The 27395-nt window shown below is 37.5% G+C and overlaps 1 protein-coding gene across 18 annotated transcripts in view; it reads right to left on the reverse strand.

Annotated features, from left to right (window-relative positions):
- The window catches only part of LPP (LIM domain containing preferred translocation partner in lipoma), a 655110-nt gene that overhangs the window by 490185 nt on the left and 137530 nt on the right, over window positions 1-27395 (reverse strand). For 9 of the 18 annotated variants that reach the window (XM_079155229.1, XM_079155217.1, XM_079155231.1 and 6 more), the window contains one exon: window positions 42-105. The exons of 4 other annotated variants lie outside the window; for them this stretch is intronic. The gene's annotated coding sequence lies outside the window, so the exon portion shown is untranslated. Of the gene's footprint in view, window positions 1-41; window positions 106-6454; window positions 6586-27395 lie in introns of all 18 variants that reach the window. 5 more of the 18 variants (XM_079155218.1, XM_079155220.1, XM_079155221.1 and 2 more) reach the window with 1 other exon arrangement.

Consider the following 27395-nt stretch of genomic DNA (forward strand, 5'->3'; position numbering starts at 1 on the left):
TGAGGTTTCTGAGCATTTGTAAGTCACCAGTCTTCTCTTACCTCAAGCAGCTGACTCTTAGAGCAGGTAGCAGACACAGGGTTCAGGCAAATGAAATGTTAGCACCTGTAAATGGAAAAGTAGGCAGAAGTTACTCTTGGGCACTAAGCCTGTGTCTCTTCATCGATAATCATAATCTCTTATAACTGCACAACATTTTATTGTTGTGCAAACATTTCCACATTCATTTTCTCATTTCACCTCACAGCAACTGATGAAGAAACAGGAAGGGATTAGTCTATCCTAGATGAGAGAACAAGAAGGGACAGAAGGGATGAGACAGAACTAACATTTCTCACATGATTAACTTCACAAATACTATGTGAAATGGCCATTACTGCACTCAGTTTACAGATGGTGAAAGTGAAGTTCAGAAAATGTGAGTTAACTTGCCCAAGATTGCACAGTACTTAGTGCTTGACAGAGTGGGAGTTTGAAACCAGGGGCTCTGCTTGCTGGTTCATTGATCTATCTTTTCCAAAAATCTTAACTTCTACAGGTTATTGGGATGGGAAAACCCAAACAGCTGATTGATTGGTCCATAAGGCTTGGTACAGGACAAATAATAAATGAAAATCAGCTGTCGGACTGACACGAGGAAATGGGACAAGCACATGGGATTTTGAGGCAGTCAGACTTGCCCTCTTGCTATTGGCCTTGGACCAGTTATTAAAAGCACTGAATATAAATGTCCTCTTAAGTAAATTAGGTTTATACTATGTAATTCACTGACTAAACTGTCCTCAGTTAAACTTTATCTAGAAAGTTCTGCTCCATTATTCCTTATCTATAAAGGTAGTATGCAAAATGATAACTTTTTTTCCAATGTTTAGATGATCAAAAGATGATGTTATAAGCACATGACGCTGGAAATTATCTCTGGGTTGGATATTTCTTGGATTCATGCTCTCTATTTTTAAAACACACAATATTTATCTATATCAATTTCACATGACTTCAACTAACAACAAAAAGCACAAAGTTTTTTTTTGTTCTGAAAGACAAAACATCAAAACTAAAAAAAAGAAAAAAACAAAAACAAAACACAAATGTTCCCTGAACCCCCAAGCAAATGTCACAGATTCAGTGAAAGACCCACTTATGAATCATACATCATTTTAATTTTAATATTTGTGCCTATATTCATGCCTTAGGTTCAGAGAGATGGCGCCTCCAACAGAATAGCAAGAACAAAGTCGAATAGATCAATTTATTGAAAAGCATAAGACCTCTGGGAAGTTTTATTAATATGTCCAAATTTCCTAATGATTAAGAAAAGAACATGTTTGATAAGATGCCCTGTAAGAAACTCATAATCTGCCACCAGAAGCTAAACATTAATCATCTTTTAACATTATACTTTATTTTATAGTTTGGTAAATATAGCGTATAGGCATTGTATCTCAAATCATCCTTACTATATAACATCAATGAGACCTTATTACCCCAATTTTACAAATATAGAAACCAAACTTCAAAGATCATGAAATGAACACGGAACAGATAAAAATTCAACTTTGGACGTTGCATACCAAAACCTATTAGTATCCCTCTACTACATGGTGTAACCTCCCAAGTGGAAGCAATCTACTTGGAGACAGTAACTTCACTTCAGGAAATGGAAGGTAAATATATAAAATTCAGTTGTCAAAGCACTGAAGTACATTTCATTTTGGGTTCTGTTTCACTAGCAAGCAAGAGAAGAAGGAAAAGACTTCACAACTGTGGTCTAACCAGAAGGTGACACATTACTAAGAGGAGACAGAAGGAGGGATCATTGCAGGGTTACCATAAACACTTTCTCAGATCTCCCCAGTGAAGTTTCACAGATGCAACATCCTTAGGCAAAGTGTTGAAACACAAGTCATAAAATAACAAGAGCCTGCACCAAAGAGTTTTTGTAAAGAAGCCTCCACCGATAAATCACATCTTAAGTGGTGGAAATGCTTAAGTCTTCCAGCAAGGAACTTCTCCAGTCCTCTTCACAGGGTTGGAGTCCCATGTGTCCTCAGTAGCTCCCGGGTATTTCATAATGTGATGAAATTCTCCACAACCCATAAAGAAATCTGGGACAATTGGCAAATCCCACCCTACCCTCTCAGTAATGAAGTCAGATATCCTCAGCTGCCTCTGTTCACTACAGGACTGCTAACCAGACGTGGCATGGCTGCAGACCTTGTTAAATCACCTTCCCCTCCAAAAAAAAAATGTCCTCACCTCCAGAAGTGATTTCAGCCAAAAAAAATCTGTACAATCAAGCTCAAACTTACAAAAGTTCAGCCTATTAGTTAGAATCTATGCAAAGCAAAACTCATGAAACCTAGTTGAGACTGTTAGAGGATTATTAATGATTTCTGTTGTATTTTATAAAACAAAGGACATAATATGTGAAGCTGAGACAATTGAGAGAAAGAGAGAAGCAAGAAAAATGACAGAGAGTAAAGAAAAAGGAGAATGGAAATGAAGGACATGGGAAGTGGAGAGAGCAGAGAGACCTGTTTCAACAGCTTTTTCACACACCATGGTACTTTGAATCGATCACCACACCCCATGAAAGACAAGTTTTCTGCAGCATAACCCTTAACATGATGATTCTGATATAATGAACAGAAGGTCTAAGTGGCATTAGAACAGCATAAAGATAACTCATAATATGTGACATTTTTAAGTGCTATAATACAGTTGAGCAATAAGACAGAACCTTGTGAAAATTTCCATTACAGTAAATAAACTGGCAACTTTCTAACTCTGTTGTCTCAGTTGTTCTTTCTTGACAAGGTATTAATACAAAAACAACAGTGAAATGGAAAATGGAGGGCCTAGTTTCTGGTTTTAGCCCTAAAATTCTCAAATATTTTGACTCTAAGTTGTAGAAAATGTACATTTTTGTGTTTATCTTGCCAAAGGTCTTGACCATGGTTATCCCTAAACCACTATGGAAAGAGAAAGAATTCTTTTGTCTATATATTGTGCATTTTCCTGTTTCACATGACAGCCAAGATAATGGTAAAATATTATTTATTCTAAGATTTGGTTAAATTATATAATGGCATAATTTTAAACATGGAAGTCTGACCCCAGAAACAACCAAAATGTTAGGAGACAGGCACTGTGAGACAAATATGGAATGTCCTCCACTCCAGTCCTCAAATCCCACCTGAAGAACATTTTTAAATGTACTCTCTCATCTGCCACCCTAAGATACTAATCGAGAATACAACATATTCCATGGCTTATGAATGATTTGGTTGTCTCATTAAAGTAATGTTTGTCAGTATTTAATTGCTTCCCTCCCTGATTTTAATTTCCTCACCTGTCAGCATCGATCAGAGGCACTGAAATCATCTGACATACTGGCTGATTGTGTTAAAATTAATCAGATTTTTTAACACGTAAATTGCTTTGGCCTAAAGGTAATGCTCAACTTCTTAATGTGATATTTATAAGGGTCTATCAATGGAACTTAGAATCTAGAAATCAAATGAGAGACTTCAGGGATCCTAAGTGGAAAGATAAGTTCTTTGCCAACCATCAACACTGAACCTTAAAAGATCTGAGTGTGTGTGTGTGTGTGTGTGTGTGTGTGTGTGTGTTGGGTATATAAATACATATATGTATTTTTCTCAATCACCGAGTGCTCACTGAGCAATATTATAGTGCCTGCTAATACACAGTTTGGGGTAATCAGAGAAGAGTAAGACATAAAACTAAAAAGGTTTTAAACCCAAAAAGTTTGGACAACTAGATAAGAATTAATTAAGTTGAACTCACCTGACAAAGTAGCTTCCAATCTGGTCCACTCAAAAGTTACATCTTATATTAACAACAGTTACCAGCTACATATATATATATGTTCTTTAACAGAAAAATGATGTAATTCTTCACTGCAACCCAGTGAGGTGCAATTAGTGTTATGACTAGTAATAAGAATTCTCATGTTTGATGAAAGACAATGTTGAGGAACAGAGAAGTAAAGGGACCATTTCCTAGACACCTGATTAAGTGTAGACCTGGTCTTATAAAAGAAATAAAGCCAAACAATACAGCATGAACATTTTGGGATAGAGGAATAAATACACTGCAAATCCCCCACAGAGAATTATTCAGTGTTAATTCTTGTGCTAGTATCTATCAGAAACAGCATTTAAGATACTCAGAAAACCCTCAAATGCTACACTTTTTTAAAAGAAATATATGATAGAGAAATACACTGTAATGAGTCCTAGCATCCTAAGATTATTTTTATGCATTTATGTTTGTATTCCTACTTGGAAATAGAGAAATATTCATTAATGTAATAACTGGGTCCCAGAAGTGAGCCCATACTAACAACACACCTATCTTTGAGTTATTCTGCTGATCCTAAGGCTTCTTTCTAAATTGAGCAGAAGAATGGGTGATTTTGGCTGCATGCAACGGGTGGGGTTGGCCGAAAGCAACAAATGCAATTTAGAGGTTGTTTCTCACAAAAACAGCTTGTGACAAAACATAAGCAAACCCCAGTGTGTTTCTTGTCTTTCTTGTAGACTTTGAGCCCTACTCAACCTTCAGGGTCTCCCCTGATGTGAAGTTTTCCCAGATCCAAAAATGTGTAATGAAGCAGCTTTCTTAAGGCCGTCGTAATATTCAGTTGTACCTACAGACCACTAAAATTACCACATTGCTTTACCACTTCTAGTTGATCATGCATCTTTAAGAGAGGTACCTTGACTAACAGTTTCTTCAATCACAACCCCAAGTTCAGAATTAGTCCTTTAGTAGGATACTTTTTAAAAAAGTTGATTGAATGAGAGACATGAACAAGGCATTCCATGTACCTCCTATGACACCTAGACTAATGCAGACCTGATGAGATGTGCTTAGTAAATGCTTGTTGAACTGAAATTAACTGAACATTTAATTTTTTAAAAATGTACAGCTAAATTATTCCAAAAGGTATTAGGTGAGATATTCAGTGAGGAACAAAGCAACCTGCAATGAGAAAGACCTGAAGAGTTTAGAAAATTCATGTAGAGGAAAACAGTATCTATCAAGAAAGTCATGTTTAAGGGAAACAAATTTAGAGATGATGGGGATTTTTATAGGAGTATAAGTGTTGATAAAATCCAGAAAGGGAGGGAAAGGAGGGGAACAACTCTTGAAATAATGAATATTAAGCACCAACTACATGAATATAAAAGAAGAAAGGAAGAAAGAGAGAGAGAGAGAGAGAAGGAATCATTGGATATATCAAAGAAAAAAGTGTTCATCCAGATAAGTAATATGTATAGTGATTACCAGGTTTGGAAAGGGGGGGGGGGCGTACAGATAGGAAATAGGCAGAAATAGCTTAAAAGATTCAAAGCAGCAAATCATAGGACAAACAAGTTGAAATGTAATATAAAACCTGGACTATAGTCAATAATAGTGCAATATGGGAGTTTTGTTAAACAGGTAGTTTGTAATCATTTTGTCACAAGAGGAAAAATTAGATGACTGTGAGATGATGGATATGTTAATTTGTCCCACTATAGTAACCATCTTACTATACATGCATCTCATCATGTTGTATATCTTAAATATACACAAGAAACGTTTTCTAAAAAGGAAAACTACATTCAAAAAATCAAAAATAAATTTTTAAAAGTCATTTTACTATCCATATTATGTTTCAGCAAATGGGTTAAGCAATCTACACACATTTATCCTTTAAAATACTCTTCGAAGTCATTATCTTTTCCATTTTGAATCTGGGGAAACTGAGGCTTAGAAAGATGAACTAACCTAATCATATTCGCACTCATCTAATAAATGTGGTACTAAAAATCACGACCCAATTTTAGATCCAAACCTTCTTACTGTTTCCTCTGTCATCAGAAAAGGGAAATGGTCTTGAAGGAGGCCCAAAAAGTTAGACGGCATGAAGAAAATCCAGAAAATAAGGTAGAAATGGAGAAAACACAACGTTTATGACCATCCATGGTTTTTCATAAGACGTAGGGAGCAAGGTCAAGCCTGAAGGAGAAGAGAATTCATGCTCTCTTCAAGTAACTGAGGACATCTCACATGTGAGCCATACTGTACTCTTCCAAGATATGCAATACTAGAAATAAGGAAGTTCAAATGATGGGAAATTCAGTTTCAGGGCCATCCAAAGAAAAAGTTTTAAAATGAAGCTGTCCAGCAGTAAAACAAACTGCCTCACAAAGAGCTGGAAGTGTTCATGTTGAGGCCAAACAGCCATCTGTCAGACAAGGCACATGTGCTATCTACCAGTGGGAGGGAGTCTGCAGAAAAAGATGGGCATTGGTATTCTGTGTTTCAGAGTTTAGCAGTGCAGTAGTGGGAGAGAGACAACAGCTCAGATCTCTAGATAAAAATCTGAAGGATGCCCTCCAAAGGAAAGAAGGCTGGGTGAAATCCATTCAACACTTCTTCGAGGCTTTTATGATTCACTAAGCGTGAGACAGTCCCAACCTTCGGAAGCCCGACAAGAGGACAGGAAACACACTGGAAGAGTTCAGTCAGCTACCAGTAGACTCATACAATGACTGGAACAGACGGCACCTAACAGAGAATGAATAAGAAGACAAAATGATTGGCAGAAACCAACAAGGACAGGAAACATTATTTTTGTGGAAAGAAAAAGTCACTAGAGTTCTAGGACTAGAGCTGCAAATTCACAAGGGTAAACTAAAGATTAAAGGGGATCGTTCCTCGAGGGAGGCAAGAAAGACATGGATGAAGAATCAGGAAGAAGCTAATAAAGTCTGACTCAGAAAGGTCACACGTGGAAAAGATAAGAGAAAGGTGGCTGAGAAGGAGGAAAAGAGAGGGTCTAAGAACATCCAATATGTTTGAAAATAAGAGAACAATACAGTTGAGGCTCTGCAAGCCTCCTTTCACATTTTACCAGATTTACTCATAAATGTTCACACACAGAGGCCCCCACAATCCCCAGCTCCCCCAAAATGCCACTCTAAAATGGAAGAGAGGTGTTAAAGGGAACATATGACATCTGGGTCCAATTCTATTGCCTTTCTCAGCCTTCTTCATTACAATTTCACAGTCTGAATAGTTTTACTAAAGAAGACAGATTCCACCCCCCCCTCCCAATATTAAGCATAATCAAAAGCAAAGGTAAGAGAAATGTTTATTGGGTAAACTTCCTCCTGAAGGATAGGGGAAGAAGGAGTGAGAAAGGGGAAGGGGGAAGAGAACAATGGAGAGGGTGTCCAGTGAAAGGACATATAAGAATAAGAAATAATGCCTGTGTGTGTGATTTTCTTTCCTGTGATTTCACTAATTTAATCTAGATGAAAAATGATTCCTTCAACCCAAACTCATGGATTCGTTCCTCCCCACAGATAAAAACCTGAGTTTTATCCAGAAAATGAACAAGAAGTCAGTCACTGGATCCTGTCACTTTCCTCTCCGTCTTGACAAAGAAAATACCTGTTGTGTTTAGAGACCACAATGGTTACTACTGCAAAGCAGAACAGAGTGGGGAGTGAAAAGTAGGGAAATTGGGCAAAGTGTGTAATAGTTTGAGAAAACAGAATTAATCCTAAATCAGTCAATATGTATGTATATTTGTCATCACCATCCTCAAGAAAGAAGTTTGGAAGCTAGGTATGGTAGAGCACACCTGTAATCCCAGCAGCTCAGGAGGCTGAGGCAGGAGGACTGCAAGTTCAAAGTCAGCCTCAGCAACTTAGACCCTGTCTCAAAATAAAATGTAAAAAAGGGTTGGGGATGTGGCTCAGTGGTTAAGCACCCTTGGGTTCAGTCCCCAGTACAAAAAAAGAAACAAACAAACAAGTTTGGAAATATTTACCTTGAAATTCCTGAACTGAACCAGGAATGAAAATGATTCAAAAATAAAATTTTTTAAAAAAGGAATTCACTAACAACTGGGTTCTTGCCCAGCTTTGTCATTAACTCATGCTGCCACCCTAAGCAGGTCTCTTTCCACTCTCCTCTCCTGAAAAATAAAAAGACTAGATTCTTTTTATCAATTTTAACATCTTTATTGAGATATCATTGGCATTCAAAAGTTACACATAATTATATGACATGATGTTTTGATATAGGTATACTATGAATTGATCACTTCTACCTTCTACAAAATTACCATATTTTTGTTTGTTTTTTATTGATGCATTATAATCATACATAAGTGGGATTCATTATGCCTTATTCATACATACACATAACATAATTTCATGTGTGTGTGTGTGTGTGTGTGTGTGTGTGTATGTAGTGGGGAGATTTAAGATGTTATCAAACTTCACATATTCAATAGTTTAACTATCACTTATTCCATGCTGTACATCTACCCACTGCCCTTCCCTCCAGCTCCTGAACACTACTCTCCTACTCCTTGCTTCTAAAAGATTAACTATTTAAACTCCACATACAAGTGAAATTGTGCAGTATTTCTGCATGCTTATTTCACACTTATGTCACTTAGCATAATGTCCTCCAGCTCCAAACATGTTGTGGCAAATGTCAGAATCTTCGTCTTTTTTAAAAGTTGAATAATATCTGAATGTGTGTTTGTGTATGCATGTGACTGTGTGCATAAGCATGTACCACTACAACATGTGAATAAAGAAAATATGGTACATATACACAATGAAATAGTATGCAGCCATAAATTCTTGTCATTGATGACAACCTGGAGGTTACTTATGTTAAGTAAAATAAGTCAGGCACAGAAAGACATTATCTCACTCATTCTTTGATAGAATTTTAAAAAGTAGATTTCATAAACATAGTGAGTAGAACAGTGGTTTCCAGAGGCTGGAGACAATAGAGAGGGGAGAAGCTGGGGAGAGTTCACTCAATAGGTACAAAGTTATAGTTAGGAGAAATAAGTGCTGGTACACTCTTGTCCAGTAGGGTGAGTATAGTAGATAATGATGTGTTGTATATTTTAAAGAAGATAGAAGAGAGGATTTTGAATGCTTCACTCCAAAGAGAAGATAAATGTTTGATGTGACAGAAATGCTAATCATCTTGATTCAATCATTACATATGTCAAAATACCATAATGTGCCCCCTAGACTCATACAAGCCTTATGTATCAATTTAAAAAAAAAAAAAAAAAAAAAAAAAAAAAAAAAAAACCCAAAAGGGCCTGGATTCTATCAGTGGCTTCTAATGTGCGATCCACAAATATGAAGGGTCCCCAAGACTTTTCCAGAAATCTACAAGTTCAAAACTATTTTTATCATAATGCTAAGATGCAATGAAGTTTTCACACTGTATTGACTGATATTTTTGCCAATGATGCAAAGACAATGTGGTTAAAACTGCTGGAGTTTTGATATGAATCAAGGCAGCAGCACCAAACTAAAGTGATAGTCATTGTATTTCTCACAACAGGACACATACAGTAAAACTGGACAGAGAGCTGGGTTTCACTTAAACTGTCCCTAATGCATTAAAAAAATATTAACAGTTATACTCCATGTATGTATGTCAAAATACATTCTAACTAAAAAGAACAAATATGAAATAAAAAAATATTAACAGTCTTAAATCTCTACCTTTGAATGCAAATCTTAATATTCTCTATGAGGAAATGGGAAGTATTCATGAAGTACCTCTGCTAAATACCAAACTACAAACGTTAGTTCCAAGAAATGCTGGATTTGATCGCTGCTAACTAACAGATCTTTCCAGGGAACATCGTTTTACTTGAAACAATGACTGACAAATTATAGTTGTTTAAACTTGGGTTTTGCCAGACATTTTCTTAAAAATAAACCACGAAAGCCTATCATTTAGAGGAAAACAACTAACAGGATTTGTTGCCAATAATAAAATTCAAGTTTTAAAGTGAAAATTATAATTTTGAAAACTTCATAAAAATGTAGGCGTACTTAACATCTTCCTAATACCTCAAATATTTTCTTGATGAAATTGAAGGTAAAATTAATAAAAATTAACTTTTTTTCATTATAGAAATATGTCAATGTATGGAAGATCTGTAGAATTTAGTGAACCCTTATTTTCCAAATGACCAATGTATAATTCCACAAAATCGAAAGAGGAGAGCCCATCAAAGTGAAAATTAGAACACTGGATTGAACAGAGCAGAGATTCAATGTGACTTCAGATTCCACACTGAAATTAACCTTTATAAGCTATGAATTTTTTTAGTAGTTGTCAAAACCATTTAAAAAGAAAATTCACAATTACCTCCCTTTTTCCTTTTTTTTTCCAACCAGATAGCCGGATTACTTTGTAAACTTGGATCAAAAATATGTATCCCAGGCTCATTAAATGTGGAATCCAGATACCACTTTTCTCACTGATTTCGTTTTTAAAATGTACATATATTTTCATATACAGATGTTTTTCATTAAAATGTCTTTGATTTCTACTTAAAGTTCTAATATGGCATCTATCATTAGTCATAACCATAAATAAAACTTTTTTTGGATAACTAAAGTAATCTAGAGATGCAACCATTGGGTTAGATGGGATTTCTGCTCCCTCCCTGCCCATCACTAACCTCTTTCAGTTCTAAAACTAATAGGAAAGATAAAGTGGCTCAGCTCTACTTTCAGATCCTGCTACCTGTTCATCATTATGGAACCTCCAGGGAGCCCCTGGAAACACTGAAATATCTGTATGACTTCACCATGAGTAAACCACAGGTTAGTTTAAAAAAATTTCTTTTTTTACTGGTGCCTTCCACAGGCTAGGCAATGGTTAATATGGCACCTGGATCAGAATTACTACTTAGGATATACTCTTGATGAAGATGCAAAATCTCTGAGCCTGTTTCTTTAATGTAAAATTAGAATGACAGTGAGACTACTTCATAAGAAGTTGTACAGATCCCATGAAATAATTTATTAAAGAGTTTAATATTGTAAGCACTCAGTCAATCTTAACCATTGTTATTGTAACTATGTTTCTTACCCCCAAAAAAGTGTACTTGCAACGTTCAAGGCAAAACAAAGGCAGTCTAACTGTATATTCTCAGAAGCTCAAAAATCTATCTCAGTTGCCAATTCATTTAGTTTGATGACAAAAGACAAGGAAAATTACCCAGGAGTGTTGCCTTCCCACCTCAAGATCAGAGGAATCAGTTTACGGCCAGGAATGGAATCAGGGCTATACACATGACCCAGCGACTATCCAAGTTCCTAAACTTCATGTGACCAAATGGGCAAGCAGTTCAGACCCAACATCATTCTCTGCGCTGTGTCAACAAGACAGAGGACAACAAGGAAGTGAGGATTCAAACTGAGTTCTTGATTAGACAAAAGAGAAGACTTTTTCCTTTGGGCAAAAAGTCATATTTGGGTTTTTTTTATGGTTACTAGGGATTGAAGCCAGGGTCTTGTGCTTAGGAGGAAAGCACTCTACCAATTGACCTATGTCCCCAGCCCTGCTGTATCTTTTTACCTCACTTAAATTCTAGAAAGAAAAAAAGTCGAGTGAGCTGGTGCATGCCTGTAATCCCAGCAACTCAGGAAGTTGAGGCAGGAGGATCTCAAGTTCAAGGCCAGTTTTGGTAACTATGCAAGGCCCTGTCTCAAACAAAAATAACAACAACAACAACAACAAAAAAAATCTAAAAAAGATGAGGTTGGGGGAAAAAAAGGATACTTGTCAATCTGAGGTCAGAGAAAAGGAAAAAAGGATGTTTTCATATTACTAAGAATAGATTACAAGCAAGACAGAGGAAAGAAGCCCCTTGAAAATTTCCTTTGAATTAAAAATACATCCTGAGGAGCAGACATAGGCACATTTACCTACAATTTCTTTATAAATATATTGAGTTAATCATTAATTATATTGGTGAGGCCCAATTTCACTTTTAATGGAAAAAGCAGAATGCCCCTTTATTTCACTCTATTTCATCAACTTTAAGTATAACAACTTCAAGTGCAATACCCTTCTAGTATGATAAGACTTTAATGGCTGATTTAATAGAATGAGGTAAGTTATACTTCCAGCATAATGTATAGAAACCATCATGCCCCCTTAACAGCACTTGGATCTTCAATCAGGAAATTCAATTTTAGCTGCAAAACTATGTTTTGGCAAAAGTGCAATTGAACTCAGTGTACTTGTCACATTTCTAAATATACTCCGGTCACCATGACAACAAGGGAGACTGATGGATTGCTTAAAAGAGTACGGTATATTTAATTGTCAGCATTTTAAACTGACTCAGAAAAATGCTGTGTGATAGGTCTACTCACCATGGTTACTGCCAGCTGAGTCCATAATAATAAAAGGTTCACATACGCACATTACCAGCGTGCGCACAAAGAACGTAAAAGTCGGAAGACCTGGTATTTCCAACCACGCCAAACACCAAACTTAAGGCTTTAGAAAAGATTTGTTCTCATTAAATTTTGAGTGTTGCCACTCAAAAACCTCTCTCCCAGCAGGGTCGGATGAATCCCAGGATCTACATCTACACTCCGGGCCATTAGAGCAAATACTAAATCAGATTCCAGCACCTGATTCCATCTCCTAGACGAAAGATAAGAAAAACTCAAGGGTATTTTCTCCAGAAACATATCTGGAATAGAACATGAGAGAGAACTCTTTGTTCTTTCTTTTTACGCAGTCACGCTTCCACATGGTAACCTTCTAGGAGCCAATCATTTCCTTAACAAACACTTCCTGAGCAAAGATCTTACACAGGTTAGTGATGGAGATGCAAAAGTCATCCCTCAAGGAGCTAGCATCCTAAGACAAGAGGAAAACAAAAAATAAACAAATAACCCATTGAAGAGAAAGAAATAATCAAAATGAAATGATCTAGCAAATCATTTCATTTACTATACACAGTGCTCAGCACATAGCAAGCACTCAGAAAATGTTCACCATTATTGTTAAAACTAAGATTATCTCTCACGAAAACAGTTTGCAATGGAATAATCATGCATCCATGAAACTTTATTAAACTAGACAGAATATAAAACAAGATCATTGGGGGGAAATACTGAAGGAGGATGTGCTACTTTAGTCAAAGATTAGAAAGACATCTAACAATACGACATTTAAGCTAATTCTTACATCATGACTTCCAGCCAGTTTAGTATCAAATCACAGGTAGGTCAGGTGCAGACAAAATTGGTTCACACCCTGGGCCAAAGGTAGTCCAGTGTGTCTACAGTTTACCGAGTAAGTAAAGTGATGAGAGTGTGAGATAACCCATCTCATAGAGTTTTGCAGGCCACAGAAAGATCTTTTCAATGTTTTGAGACACCACAGAAGCCTCTGTGTGATTTGGTGGGGAGGGGTGTTTCATGTGATCCAGTCAACAATTTTAGACCTTAGCACATGGTGTAGTAGAGCAGGTCACAATGGGAAAACATAAAAATATGGAGACCAGAATCAAGGTAATGAACTGCAATTTGGATTGAGGTAGATGCAAAAGAGGAGTGAGAGCAATCAGAATTAGGGAATATTCTGGAAGGAGAACGAACGAACACACATACACACACACACACACACACACACACACACACACACACACACACCCCTGGCCAAGCATGGTGGCTTGAGCATAAAGGTGGCAAAATCAGTGGACAGAGGCTCCATAAAACCACAGCGAACAGACGCATGACTCAGCAGGTCTAGGCAGGGTGTAGGATATGGTGTTTCTAGCAAGCACCCAGGTGATGCTGCTACTCTGTGGACCACACCTTGAGAACCAGAACTCCAGCAGAGTCTGGAGGCATGAACACAATTAGAGCCAGAGGGGAGAGTTTGGCTTAAGGCAATAAGTAGAATACCTGAGAAAGGAAAAATTCAAGAGATATAGCAAAAAAGAAACTACCCAATACTTGAAGACAAGTAATCTGTAAGTGGAAATAAAAAAGATGGTGGTATTGATTCTGAGCTCTCTTTAATGACATTGTTCACTACATACATAGAACTTCATAGTTTCTATCTACCTAATATTAGCCAATATTTCATGTAGTCACTGTCTACCCATAGGACCAGCGAAAATAATTATGGTTACAGATACTAACAACAAGAATGACAGTAGTCATTTATTGGAGAGCTTGTTCTTTGCCAGGACACATTACAACATGTGCCATCTTAAAATCTGACAATAACCTTATTTTACTTCATTTAACAAATGACAAGCTGATGCTCAGAGACTTTATGGAGCTCACCCAGAAGCACTTCTGCTTCAGCTGGATTCAAACCCAGGGATGATCCCCAAATTCCATGATCTTCTCTAACACGCTGTTGAAGAAGTTGTAGGAGAATAAGATGTTCACTTGGAGCACTCTGCCTTAATGTCAGGGTCCTCTTCTAATTTAGGCTTCAAGTCTACAACTATCAAAGCCTATCTACAGTCTAGGAACATGGGAGTGAGGTGGTCAAGGTGAGGAGGCCAGTCTACAGCAGAATCATGGCTCATTTTGTATCCACAGAAAGCAAACCTGGCTTGAGTGCTTCATGGCCATTCACTGTGCTCACACTCAGACTCACATCTCTGTAATCCTAGTACAGTGCTTCTCCACAGTGCCATGTTTACCTTTCATTTCACTCTGCTTCTCCTTTGCAAGTTTTTAGCCCAGAAAAGTAACCAGTTCTCTACACTAGCAATGTGTTTGGTGTGAGAATGTGAGAAAGAGGCCCTCATTGTGAAGATACATGGGGAACGGTAATATATATTGACAAGGCATCAGCAGATAAGAAAGATGAGCTCAGACATTTCCCCAGCCCAGGAAGTGGGTAAGAAATGAGCCACAAGATCTTCCTTCTAGTCACCCACAGTGTGCTTTCCCAAGATGATTCACAGGTATGGCTCCACGGACCTGACAAAGGGGACCATCTCAGGAAGATGAAAGGATGTTTTTATGCCTGCTCTCTTCTTCTTCTTCTTCTTCTTCTTCTTCTTCTTTTTTTTTTATTTGTTCCTCCTCTAGTAATAACTATTAATTGTGCTACGTGGGCAGTACAGAGATGAGTCTACCGGGAAGCAAGCACAAATCCATCAAGTGCTTTTAGCCCAAGCTTTTTAGAAGCAATTGCTTACCACATTTTCACTGTTCTTTTTCTCACAGCTAGAATTAAAGTGGATTTTACCACACAAACTCTCCAATGTCCTTCTCCCCTACCACTATTCATTTAGTATTTATAAAGACCAAGTACTGGGCCCTAAGGTAGGTACCCTACATTCATTAACAGATGACAACTCTTTAAGGCAGATCTTGTCCACATTGGACAGATAAAGAAATGAATGCTCAGAGGAGGGGGGTCCTTGTCTAGAGTCATACAAGTAGAAAACAGCACAGCCAGGAAGTGAACACAGGTCTTCTAACTCCAAGGCCAACACAGTCTTTTGCCATTCCATGGCTGCCCTGTACACTTCCAGGAGCACCCACCATCTTCCATCTTACCTGGAAGTAAGGTTGCATATGAATAGGAAGACAGCAATAAGGTGGGGGTAGATTATCTGATGGTTGCCCCTAACCAAGATGACATGCACTGTAGGTGGTCTCAGAGATCACTGCTAATCTGCACCATGATTATTCTGGAATCACAGAAGCTCTTCAATTTGCTCTGACAAAATAACATCACACAAAGCCTGCACTCACACCCAGCCCCGGTCAGGCATTGAAGAGGGAAGAACCAAGACAGTGTACACAAAGATGATTGAGAACCTATAAGCCATGTGTTCACAGAGTGCTTGGCTCATAATAAAGTTTAATAAAATAAAATAATTAAAGGAAAAGTTAATTTAGTCCAAGATTAAACTTGCCCTTTCATTATTATTCCCACATCCTCATATAGGTAGATGTTGAAAAGGATCAAATAACAGGAAAAAGAAGAAGAATCCAGTCTTGAGGCTTTAAGATATAAGTAGGCAGAGGTGAAGATTAATATGTATAAGCAGCATCCTTTCCTGTCTCCCTTACCCAGAGGGGGCGTGAGGTTAAGCATTTCCAAAGATTCTTTATCATAAGCTGAGCTGACAGGCACACCTGATGAGAATGGTAATTAAATCAAGAAGTAAATAAACACTTAGCTCAATGTTCTCTATTTTTGGTGGTTGCCTTAAGAAAATGAGTTGCCTCATAAGGGTGGATTTCTCTCTTCCAACAATAAACAATAAAGGGTAGCTTCTCAATTTTTTTTCTTTTTTAAAAGTTTCTCACTTTTCAACAAGTGCTAGTTAACCATTTTCTATACGTATGTGTCTGGGAGAAAATGGATGATAGAAAGAGAAAAAGACACAATCCTTATTTTCAAAGAGCTCAAAGTCTAGTACCTAAGGCCAAGCACAAAATGTTGTGATTTTTTTTTTAAAGTCAGCAAGTTATGTTCTCAATTACAAAAATACCAAATGTCAGATTCTTCTCCAGTCCAAGCAATAATATGAAATGAGCCAATTCTTCTGAATCAGACTATTTTTTAATGAAAATTATGACTGTTGAAGCTTTTCCTTTTAATGCCAATATTATTAGAACTCAGAGGAGAACACAAGGTCAATTTACTATGTTCCATATTCTTCCCAGACTCTAACTCAGTGCCATCCAATAGAAATATAATACGAACCACATATGCAATTTTAAATTTTCTAGTAGCCACACTTTAAAATATAGTAAAAAGAAATTTATTTTATAAATATATCCAAAATATTATCCTTTCAACACGTGGCACTAGCCATATTTCAAGCGCTTAATAGCTATTTATGGCTGGTAGTATCATATTGAACAGCAGCACATCACCAACCACTCCTCCACCTTCATCATCCAGGCTGTGAATGGAGCAAAACATTTGCTGGAGACAAATTTTTCAATAGTTAGCAAAATGCAGGTAGCCCCCTCAAGGCAGACTCACTGCTCCCAATATTGCACAGTTTTTCCTAATGCTATACCTTGGGACCAAGAAATTATAGGACACTATGAAGGCAAATGCCAGAGCGGGCAAATGGCCCCATCCCATAGGTAAGGATGAGCAAAACCAAGAATCACTGTCAACACAGTAGCAGCCTGCCCACTGTACCCACTGGAATACCCTTTCATTGATACCATCTCATTTAGGACTTGAGATTCTACCCTCAAACCTTTTGTGGCTTGAAACAAGGTTCTTTTTCTAGCCCTAGTCACCAAAACTTCCTCTTGCCAACCCTTCTGTGCATCCTCTGAGAATAGCACAGAATGGGAAAAACTCAACAAATGCACAATGCATCAATGCATGAAGCTACTGAAAAAAAAAAAAAAAAAAAAAAAAAGCTGAGAAACCCTCTCCTTTCCAACCTTCTAGTTTGGGTGCATGGGTAAAGAAAGTGCTGTGCCCTTGTCAGATAAAAAGGAGACCACTCTCCACTACACTCCATCACTTGGTCCTGTCTAGAGAATTTTGCCTGATGGGTAAATGGTTGACATTCATTAGGATCATTGCCAGAAGTTAGTGTGAAGGATGGGTGGGGTCCACCTCTCACTCCTTCCTACTTTTCCTAGTGTCCCCCTTTCCTTTGAATATTTGGTTTCTGAGGCACGTGCCAATTCCTATGCTGTGTGCTGGGTAAGAATGCACAAACCCAGCACTGCAGTGCAACTCATCCCTCAGGTGGGCCAGGACTAAGAATGGAGGGCAGGGTATAGCAAGTCCCAACACAGTCCTCAGATCCTAACCTTATTTCCCAGTTGAGGTAATGGACCCTTGCACCACAAGGGACCCTTGTGAGGCCCTTGCACTTTGGGAGTTTTGGCTTTCCCTCATAGTAAAGCTAGAAATTTGAATACTATTCAGTAAGTTGCAAAGGTGTCAGAGTAGTAATAGTCCCACATAACTGGTCTTCCTCTAAAATTAAAAAAAAAAAAAAAAAAACTGGCCACCATCAAAGTTAACATAATTCATGTTGTACTCAGGCACTCTCTGATATGAATTCTTGAGGAAGGCACTTCACTTCACCTCTGTGGTAGCATTCCCAGAAAGCTACAACCCCAGCCTAATCATGAGAAAGCATTACACACACTCCAACTGAGAAACATGCTGCAAAATACCTCATCATGACACTTCAGAAGTGTCAAGGTCATGAAAAATAGGAGGAAAGTCACCGTCAGGGGGATGCTAAGAAGACGTGATTACTGAATGCAAAGTAGTATCCTGAATTGGATCCTGGAACAGACAAAAGGTAGAGTGAAAAAGTGAGGGAATTTGAAGAGTTTCATCAGTCGTGTTATACCAGTGCCCTTTTCTTAGTTTTGATAAGCATACTTTGGTTAGGTAGGATTTGTGGAAGCTAGGTGAGGGTAGAAAGGAAATCTCTGGACTATGTTTGTAACGCCCAGCAACAAGAGGTGAACATTACAGGGGCAATGAACACCCTCACGCTACTTCCAGCCAAACCAAAACTCCATCCCGAAAAGAGCTGATGACATGGAACTACAACAGAAGACATTATATAAAGTAACATGGAAGGTTTTGTTGCTCTTCTGATAAATTGAAAGCATTTCAAATGTACTTGATTAGGTTTTTTTTTTTTTTAATAAAAAAAGACTCACTGGAAACAAGAAATTAGCTGAATTAAATAGTCTTTTTTAATAGGATAAAATAAAACAAAATCATGCAAAAGGCCAACTTTGACAAAAGAGAAATTGGTAACTGAAAAAAAAAAATCATCATTTCACTAATCATTGAAATTTTTAATTTTATATTTGGATGGGCATTATATAAAGAATCATCTTCCCAAACCTCATTTGAAGGTTTCAAAGATGACACTGGCCCTGTTTTACTGAACCAAAGGGGGCCTCCACCTGTGCTCCTGAGAAGGGAAGACAGAGTGATGGGTGTGTGGAGGTCCAGTGTGCCTGGACTTCTTAGCACCCATCCTGAGAGTTTGTGAAGCTATGTAACCTAACCTGGGAGAAATCCTTTTCAAAGACTCATGGTAGTTTTATTTTTTCAGATTTTTTTCCATCAGAATTCAGTTTTTCCTCAACTCAGTTTATCTGACTCACCAAATCAACCGAAGACCACAGAATAAGCAGAAGCAAATTCCAACCATTTTCCACACATAGCGAGGTGGGTAGGTAGAATAAGAACTAAAACCATCCCAGCTGAGTCTACAAGCTGAAGTCTTCTACTAAACATCAGGGAACATTCTACTTCATTCCTGAACCCACAGCACTACAACAAAAATATCTACATATTCACCACATCTTTTTTTTTTTTTTTTTCAAATACTAGTTTTAGAAAAATGCTTTCCCTTTAGTGAAGGTGCTGAGTGTCATAGAAACCATGTCAGGGAGCCCAACTTTTCAGATGAGGAAATGGTGAACCAAAAAAAGAAATGGAATCATCCAAGTTAGCTCCTTCCTATCAGAAACCCTCCTGAACATTCCTTGAGGTACTCAGACCTTAAATTAAAAAGTCAGGTCCAAAATAATTTCAAAAAATAGTACTGTGAGCAAAGTACTATGTAAATAGCAGGGATGTAAAGACAGATAAATGAGACGGATCTTCCTGGCCAAAAGCAGTTTAGGAACCAGCTCCACCCTTCTTGGAGGGCACTGGGAGAGTTTTCTTGGAGAAGGCTCTACCCTGAGGATGCTGTTTTCCCTACAGCCTCCCTGTGTATGTCTGCCTGTCCTCCCACACTCCAGATACGCAAGTCCAAAGACAGTGCTGGCATTTTTCTAATTGCCGCTTGTTGCCTACAGATCATTACTCCACTAGCACATGCCCTCACTGGAGCCTCCTGTTCTCCTACCTCCTTCACTTCTCCATTGAGACTTTCAGTCCCTGCGGCCCTCTTTACTCCCTGTGCACCAGCATCTCACGGCTTCACTTTTTTCCAAGTTCAAGGTAGTAATCCCATGAAGAGCACATTCAGATAGCATTTGTGGTATGACTTTGGTACTTTCTCTGCCCTGATCTTCCCTGACATTGGATTCACACAATATGCTTTCCTAACCCTCATTCCTTCCCTGACTGCTGGATTATACCATACTAAATATCACTTTAATGAGCGAAGATAACACTAATGCAGAAATAACTTTAATAACAATCTTTTTAATTTACAGTGTAGAGTTAATGAAGCATTCCTTATGCATTACCTCATTTTGATTCCCACAAGCCAAATAAATTAGGACCAAGAGAAATGATGCCCATTTAACAGAAGGAGAAGCCAAGTTGCAGAGATGGGAAGTAATCTTTGTCAAGGTCTCACAGGAAACTTTTGGCACTGCCGGAACCACATCTCCTCATACCTGGTACAACATGCCTTTCATAACACCTTGTATCCAAAGCTCTAGAATCCCTTGCAGGAAAAATGACACATCCATAATGGCAAGACAAATCTTTAATCAACATTTGAATTATACCTGCATTTTTAGTAGACTTAGAAAGGGAGAGAAACATTCAGAAAGACAGAGTTCTCCAACTGATTCTGGTAGAGACGATTAGCAGAAATATCTTGCAAAGAACGTGGGTGTCCTGGAAGACTCATCGTCATCATCATTATAATTTCTAATCATGCTGTGTGGGCAGGTGTCCGTGTGGAAGAAACACCATTGGCACCCAGATTAGCAGTTTCATCGGGAGACTAGAAAGGAAGTCTGCAATTCTTAGACCTCAAAGCCTAAATCACAGTTTTCTCCTCAGGGATCAGCAAATACACAGTCTGTGCCTTTGCAAGGATTGTTGGGGCTGCCAAAGGAGGTAATCAAATATCAAGTCCATCTAAAAATGCACTCTAGAGCAAGGTACAGGAGGCTCCCTGGGAACCCGGAAATAGCACTGGCTACAGACACAGAAGGCTGGAATGGTAGTCCCACGTTACATCTCTAACTCATCAGTGTCTTTGAATGATTCATTTGCCTTCTTTGCATTTTTGCTTTTGCTCTGAAAATTTAGTTTTTGAACTAAAACTGTTTTCCAATGAGACATGAGAGGAGGTCAAGAGGGAAAGTGGCCAGCAGCAGAATTTTAGGCTCCTCCTGGCTCTGCATGGTCCCCTCCACATGCACAGAGCTGTCTTTATCATTTTCCATGCTGGACTTGGGCCTCTAAACAAAATTTAGTTAAACAATGTGTTCAAGGTCATCAAAATCATGAGCATCAGATAAGCCTACTATGCTGTCAGTTCTAACATTATGATCCTACGGAAAATTGTTTTCTCATGATTTATTCTCTTGGGAAGATCAGCCAGGTTTATTTGACTTCACAAAAACTGTATTAGTGGAATTTAAAAATAAATCTGTTCATACCATGCCCTGAAAGTGTAATGTGAAGCATGTCTAATATTATCTTATGCCTCCACGTTCACAGATACCTAGAGAGAACATTCAAAGAAGGCAGGGATGAAGGAGAGTGATGGGAGGAAACTGGCCTCAGGTTCCATAATAGTCCACGGAGTTTATTTATTTGTACAAAAACATTTTTCTTTTTTTATGTTTATATTGCAAGGGGTACAGGGGAAGAAATGCACAGGATGAAGTAGGGGAAAGGGCAAAAAGTTTCTAGGCCCTCTCCAGCGTACCACTCCACAACGCCTATTTATAGGCTTTTAATTAAAGTAGAAATCAAATTCTGTGCATTGGGAGTCAAGCTCAAACAATAAGAAACACAACAAAACAAACCCAGGCAAAGCAAACAGTATTACTGAAGATTTAAAGAGAAAATGGAAGAGTCAACTAATAAACTGAATATCTCCTTTTTTAAAATAATAAACTTTTGCTAAATCAATCACAGAAACACAGCACAAAACCACAAAATTGCATATAAGGTGAAAATAACCATAAATGCAGAGGAAACTAAAATAATCAAAGGAAAGTATTTAACTCTATGCAAATTAATTTGAAATGGGTGACTTTCTTAAAAATTTTATCAAAGGTAACCAAAGAGAGGCATAAAATGAATCAGTGCAGTTACTATAGAAGAAATGTACAAAGTTTTTAAAGAGCAAAGATCTCTAGCCCTCCAAAAAAGGCACCAGGTCAAGGCAGTTTCACAGGGAAATCCTGTCTTATTTTTAAGGAATAGATTGCATAAATGACAATCAAACTATTTCCAAAATTAAGTAAACAGAAGAGGTCCCTCATTATTTCAGTAATGATTTAAGCATAACATTGATACTAAACTTGATACTGCCAATAAATACATACTATTCAGAGAGAGAGAATCGTCACATCCATTCATTTATGAGAGTTGATGTGAAAATCATTAATAAATTATTGACCTCTAGTTTCCAGCAAAATGAAAAATATAATACAGAAACTGTTTTTATATTTTTTTTAATTTTTTAAATGACTGTAAGGCATATTTTGAAGTATTATACATACATAGAATAAGTATAACTCATCCCAATTAGGATCCCATTATTGTGGACGTACATGATGTGGAGCTACATGTGTCATGTATTCACATATGTGGATAGGAAAGTTATGTCCAATTCATTCTACTGTCTCCTATTCCGATCCTCCCTCCCTTCCCTTAATTTCTCTCTTTCTAGTTCAATGAACTTTTTCTTTTAATTTGTTCTAATTAGTTATACATGACAGTAGCATTATGACACATCTTAAGTTACACAGGTCATGTAATCATATATACACATAGGGTAATAACGTCCAGTTCATTCTACTATCATTCCTACCCCCATACTCCCTTCCCTATTCCAGTGAACTTCTAATATTCCCCTCTCTTGTTGTGAGTTAAGCATCCACATAACAGAGAGAACATTCTGCTTTTGTTTTGGGGGGACTGACTTATTTTACTTAGCATGCTATTTTCCAGTTCCATCCATTTATCAGATAATTCCATAATTTCATTCTTCTTTATAGCTGAATAATATCCATTGTGTGTGTGTGTGTGTGTGTGTGTGTGTGTGTGTGTATTTTCTTCATTCATTCATCTGTTTGTTGTAAGGCACCTAGGTTGGTTCGGTAGCTTGGCTATTGTGAACTGAGCTGCAATAAACATTGAAGTGATTACCTCACTGTAGTATGCTAATTTTAAGTCCTTTGGGTATAAACCAAGGAGTGGGATAACAGGGTCAAATGGTGGTTCCATTTCAAGTTTTCTAAGGAATCTCCATACTCCTTTCCATAGTAATTGCACCAATTTGCATTCCCATCAGCAATATATAAGTGAAACTTTTCCCCCATATCCTCACCCACATTTTTTGTTGCTTATATTCTTGATAATTACATTCTGACAGGGGTGAAATGGAATCTTAGGGTAGTGTTGATTTACATAATATATTTCACTGACATGATGCCATATTTGAAATATTTATTTACCTATTACACAAAATTTATAGAACAAAAAAAAGTATATATATTTCTTAGAATAGATGATAGTTTCTAAAAAAGACAGAAAATCACTTGGTCTCAATTTTTAAAAATGTAAAACTTTCTCAAAGTAAGTATGGATATTTATTAACACAACATATATTTCAAACCAAAAGCCAACATCACAATTAATAAGCATTCCCACCAAAGTCAGAAAAAAGAAGATACTCACTATTATTTAATATTTACTCTTATGAGGAAAGTAATACCTTTAGAAGAAAGCTGTTATAAAAATGAAAAAGAAAAATGTAAATTAAAGACATTGGCAAATGATATGATGGTTTAACTAGAAACCTAAGGGAGTCTATCTAAAATTTATCCAAATAATGAGAGAATTCAATAAAGTGGATGAGTACAAAATCTACATACTAAATTCAAGACACTACATACACACACACATACAATTGAATGGTGTAAGAAAAAATTTCAAGTAGAGGAGGCAGAAAATATTTAGAAAGATAAACATGTAAGAAACATGCATGGACTATATATATGTTCTTGTGGACAAAAAAATAAAATAAGATGGCTTTAGGGCAAGGAAGGTAGTTCAGTGGTAAAGCTCTTGAGTGGCACATGCAAGGTCCCAGGTTCCATCCCCACAACCATGCCAAAAAAAAAAGACTTCAACAAATGGAAAAATAATTAACCTGTTACAATGCATAGTGCATAATATTAATGAATAAAATTAGAGCAATTCCCATAAAAATGCCAACAGAACATTGGTTTTAGAAATAGACAAGTTCTAATGAGATTGATCAACTTATGTGCATATATGAAATGGCATAATGAATCCCACTATTATGTATAATTTTAAGGCATCAACTTAAAAAAATTAACAAGTTCATTCTGAAGTTCATGGAAAAATCTACAAGCACTAAAAGCCAAAAATTTTCTGAATAAGGACTAGATAATGGTACATGAAATGACAGATGAATGGAAAAGAAAGTTCAAAAATAGGTGCAAACCCCCAAGTATTAAATATTTAAGTACTGATGAATCCAACATACAATAAAGGTGACTTCTGGAATCAAGATGGAAAGGATGAACTCCTCAATATAGAATATTTGCAAAGGTAGATATGAAAAAATATCAAAAGAGATTCCTACCCCACATTTTTTATCAAAATAAAATTGTAAAATTTCAGTGAACCACAGGAGGGAGAGAGGGAGAGAGGAGAAAGGATGAAATTACTAGAAGTAAATTTGAAAGTTTTTTTTTTAAATAATCAAAAAAGTAGGAAAAGCATTCCTAAGTGTCACATAATACACCAAAGCCACAATATCAAAAAAGAAAGAAAGGCGCGGGGGGGGGGGGGGGCAAGGAAAGGGGGGTTCCATGGAAGTATAAGAGAGATCAGTGGAATAGAGAAAGAGGTTTGAAGGGGAGGGAGGAGGGCCAGGAAAAGGGAAGAACAATGGAATGAATTTGAACAAATTTTCCTACGCACATACATGAATATGCCACAGTGAAGCTAACCTTTATGTATATCCAGAAGGCACTAATTTTAAAAAAATTATAAATAAATAGAAGAAATATTGGTAGGGTAGAGGGAACAGGGGAGGGAGAAGGGAAGGGAAAAGGGAGAAAATTATATTCCAAGCTTGTATAATTATGTCAAAATGAAGCCTAATATTATGTAGAACTAAAGTGAGCTAATAAAAAATTAATCATATATAATGATCTTACAAATTTTAAAAAAGGTGAATATATAAAACTTTTTTTAAAAAAGGCAAATGCAAAAAGGTGAGATATTACAACCCTTATCACAGATTAAAGTTAAATACAGAGCCTTGTACGTGCTAGGCCAGTGTTCTATCACTGAGTCTCACCCCAACCCCTAAATTTCTTAACCATAATAAATCAATAAGCAAAATTCCAACAACACAGTAGAAAAAGAAGGAAAAGGCGATTTGCAAAAGGAATTACAAATGGAATTCAAATAACTTTAAAAATCACTTATAGTAACAGAAATTCAAATTAAAACTACAAAACACCCTTAATGGGAGCCTGTAATCCCACAGAGACTCACAAGGCTGAGGCAGGAGAATTGCAAGTTCTAGCTCAGTCTCAGCAACATTGTGAGATCTGCCTCAAAATTTTAAAAATAAATAAATAAATAAGACTGGGGATATAACTCGGTGGCAGAGTGTCCCTGAGTTCAATTCCCAGTATGGGGCAGAAGGAGACAGGACTATAAGACATCAGACATAACATAGAGTGATACTGAAATAATCATATAGATATATGATTGTGTGAAAAAATAAGATTCAAAGTGATGTAATATTCTTCTCTTTGTGCATATATTTCATATATACTAAATTTAAAGGAATATGTCATATTAGCATACACATATATATATTATACTCCACTTATTTCTGAAAGGGTATGTAAGGAACTGATAATGGTGTTTGCCAACAGGTGAAAGAATCAGAGACATAAGGGACAGTTTTATGGTCTTTGTATTCTTCTGAATTTTGTATAATAATTTTGTGTGGCTTATTCAAACTAACTTTGTTTTCTTTAAAGAAAGGCTAGACAAGCCAACTATAGTAGCATACACATAATCCCAGTGACTTGGATGGCTGAGGCAGAAAATTGCAAATTTAAAACCAGCCTCAGCAACTTAGCAAGGCCCTAGGCAACTTACTGAGACCCTGTCTTAAATTTTTAAAAATTTATAGGGGGGATTGGAGTGGGGAAGTGACTCAGTAGTTAGGGACTCCTGGGTTCAATCCCTGGTACTGAAAGCAAAAGGAAAAAGAAAGGCTAGACAATAATACATCAATGAGAATGAGAGACTCAGAGCAGGGCAGCCAGGTCTTGGCTCGTGACCTTCCAACTCTACCATTTAACAAGGTATCAGAATGAGCATAACCAAGATGCCAGGGCTGACACCTACTCCGGTTCCTTTATCAACTTGACTTTTTGGAAATTCTTTATTCCTTCAGCACATTAGTTTCTACAGAAAGCTAAAACTTGAGAGATTGCCGTGAAAATTAGCTAAACAAGCAGACAAGAGAGCACCCAGCAAGGAATCAGTGTTCAGTGAACCTTAACTCCCTCAACCTCAAAGACACCCAGGACAATGGTGACGGTGATGATAAGATGGCACTCCGCTCAGCCACACCTATTCCACCCAACGCCCACCCACCACTCCAGCCTCAGCTTCCCATCCCATTGCCATAGCACCTCAAGGCCCCCTGAAGCAAAAGCCAGCTAACTAGTCACACTTTCTAAATTCATGCCAAAGATGACTGGCAAGCATCTATGCTACAGAAATCAGCAGAGGCCCCATGCAGTTAAGTGGCTGGATGAAGGGATGGATATTCAAATCCATAGACTTCCATCCCAACAACTCTTCACCACATTTCATGTATCAGCAAGGAAAGGGTACCTTTCCCTAACTGGATACTCTTTTTTTTTTTTTTCTTTCTTTCTTTCTTTCTTTCTTTCTTTCTTTCTTTCTTTCTTTCTTTCTTTCTTTCTTTCTTTCTTTCTTTCTTTCTTTCCCTCCCTCCCTCCCTCCCACCCTCCCTCCCCCTCTCTTTCTCCCCTCCTTCTCTCTCTCTCTCTCACTCTCTCTCTCTCTCTCTCTCCCTCTCTCTCTCTCTCTCTCGTACTGCAGATAGAACCCAGGGGTGTTCTACCATTGAGCAACATCCCAAGCCCTTTTTAAAAATTCTTGAGACAGGATCTCATGAAGTTGTTGAGGTTGGCCTCCATCCTAGCAGCCTCCAGAGTTGCTGGGATTACTGTTGTATGCCATCTTACCTGGCTACTTATTTTTTAAATTTACCTTCTTTTACCTCCAAAGTACATACATACAGCACACTCATCCCTGTCTCTCCTGTCTTTTTATTTTTAATTTTTTGATACCAAGGATTGAATCCAGGGGCACTCAACCACTGAGCCACATCCCCAGGCCTTTTTTGTATTTCATTGAGAGAGAGGGTCTCACTGAGTTGCTTAAGACCTCACTAAATTGCTGAAGCTGGCTTTGAACTTGCAATCCTCCTCCTTCAGCCTCCTGAGCTGCTGGGATTACAGGTGTGTGCCACCATGCCCAACACCTGT

This window comes from Sciurus vulgaris (assembly GCF_902686455.1).
Source record: "Sciurus vulgaris genome assembly, chromosome: 10".
NCBI lineage: Eukaryota > Metazoa > Chordata > Mammalia > Rodentia > Sciuridae > Sciurus > Sciurus vulgaris.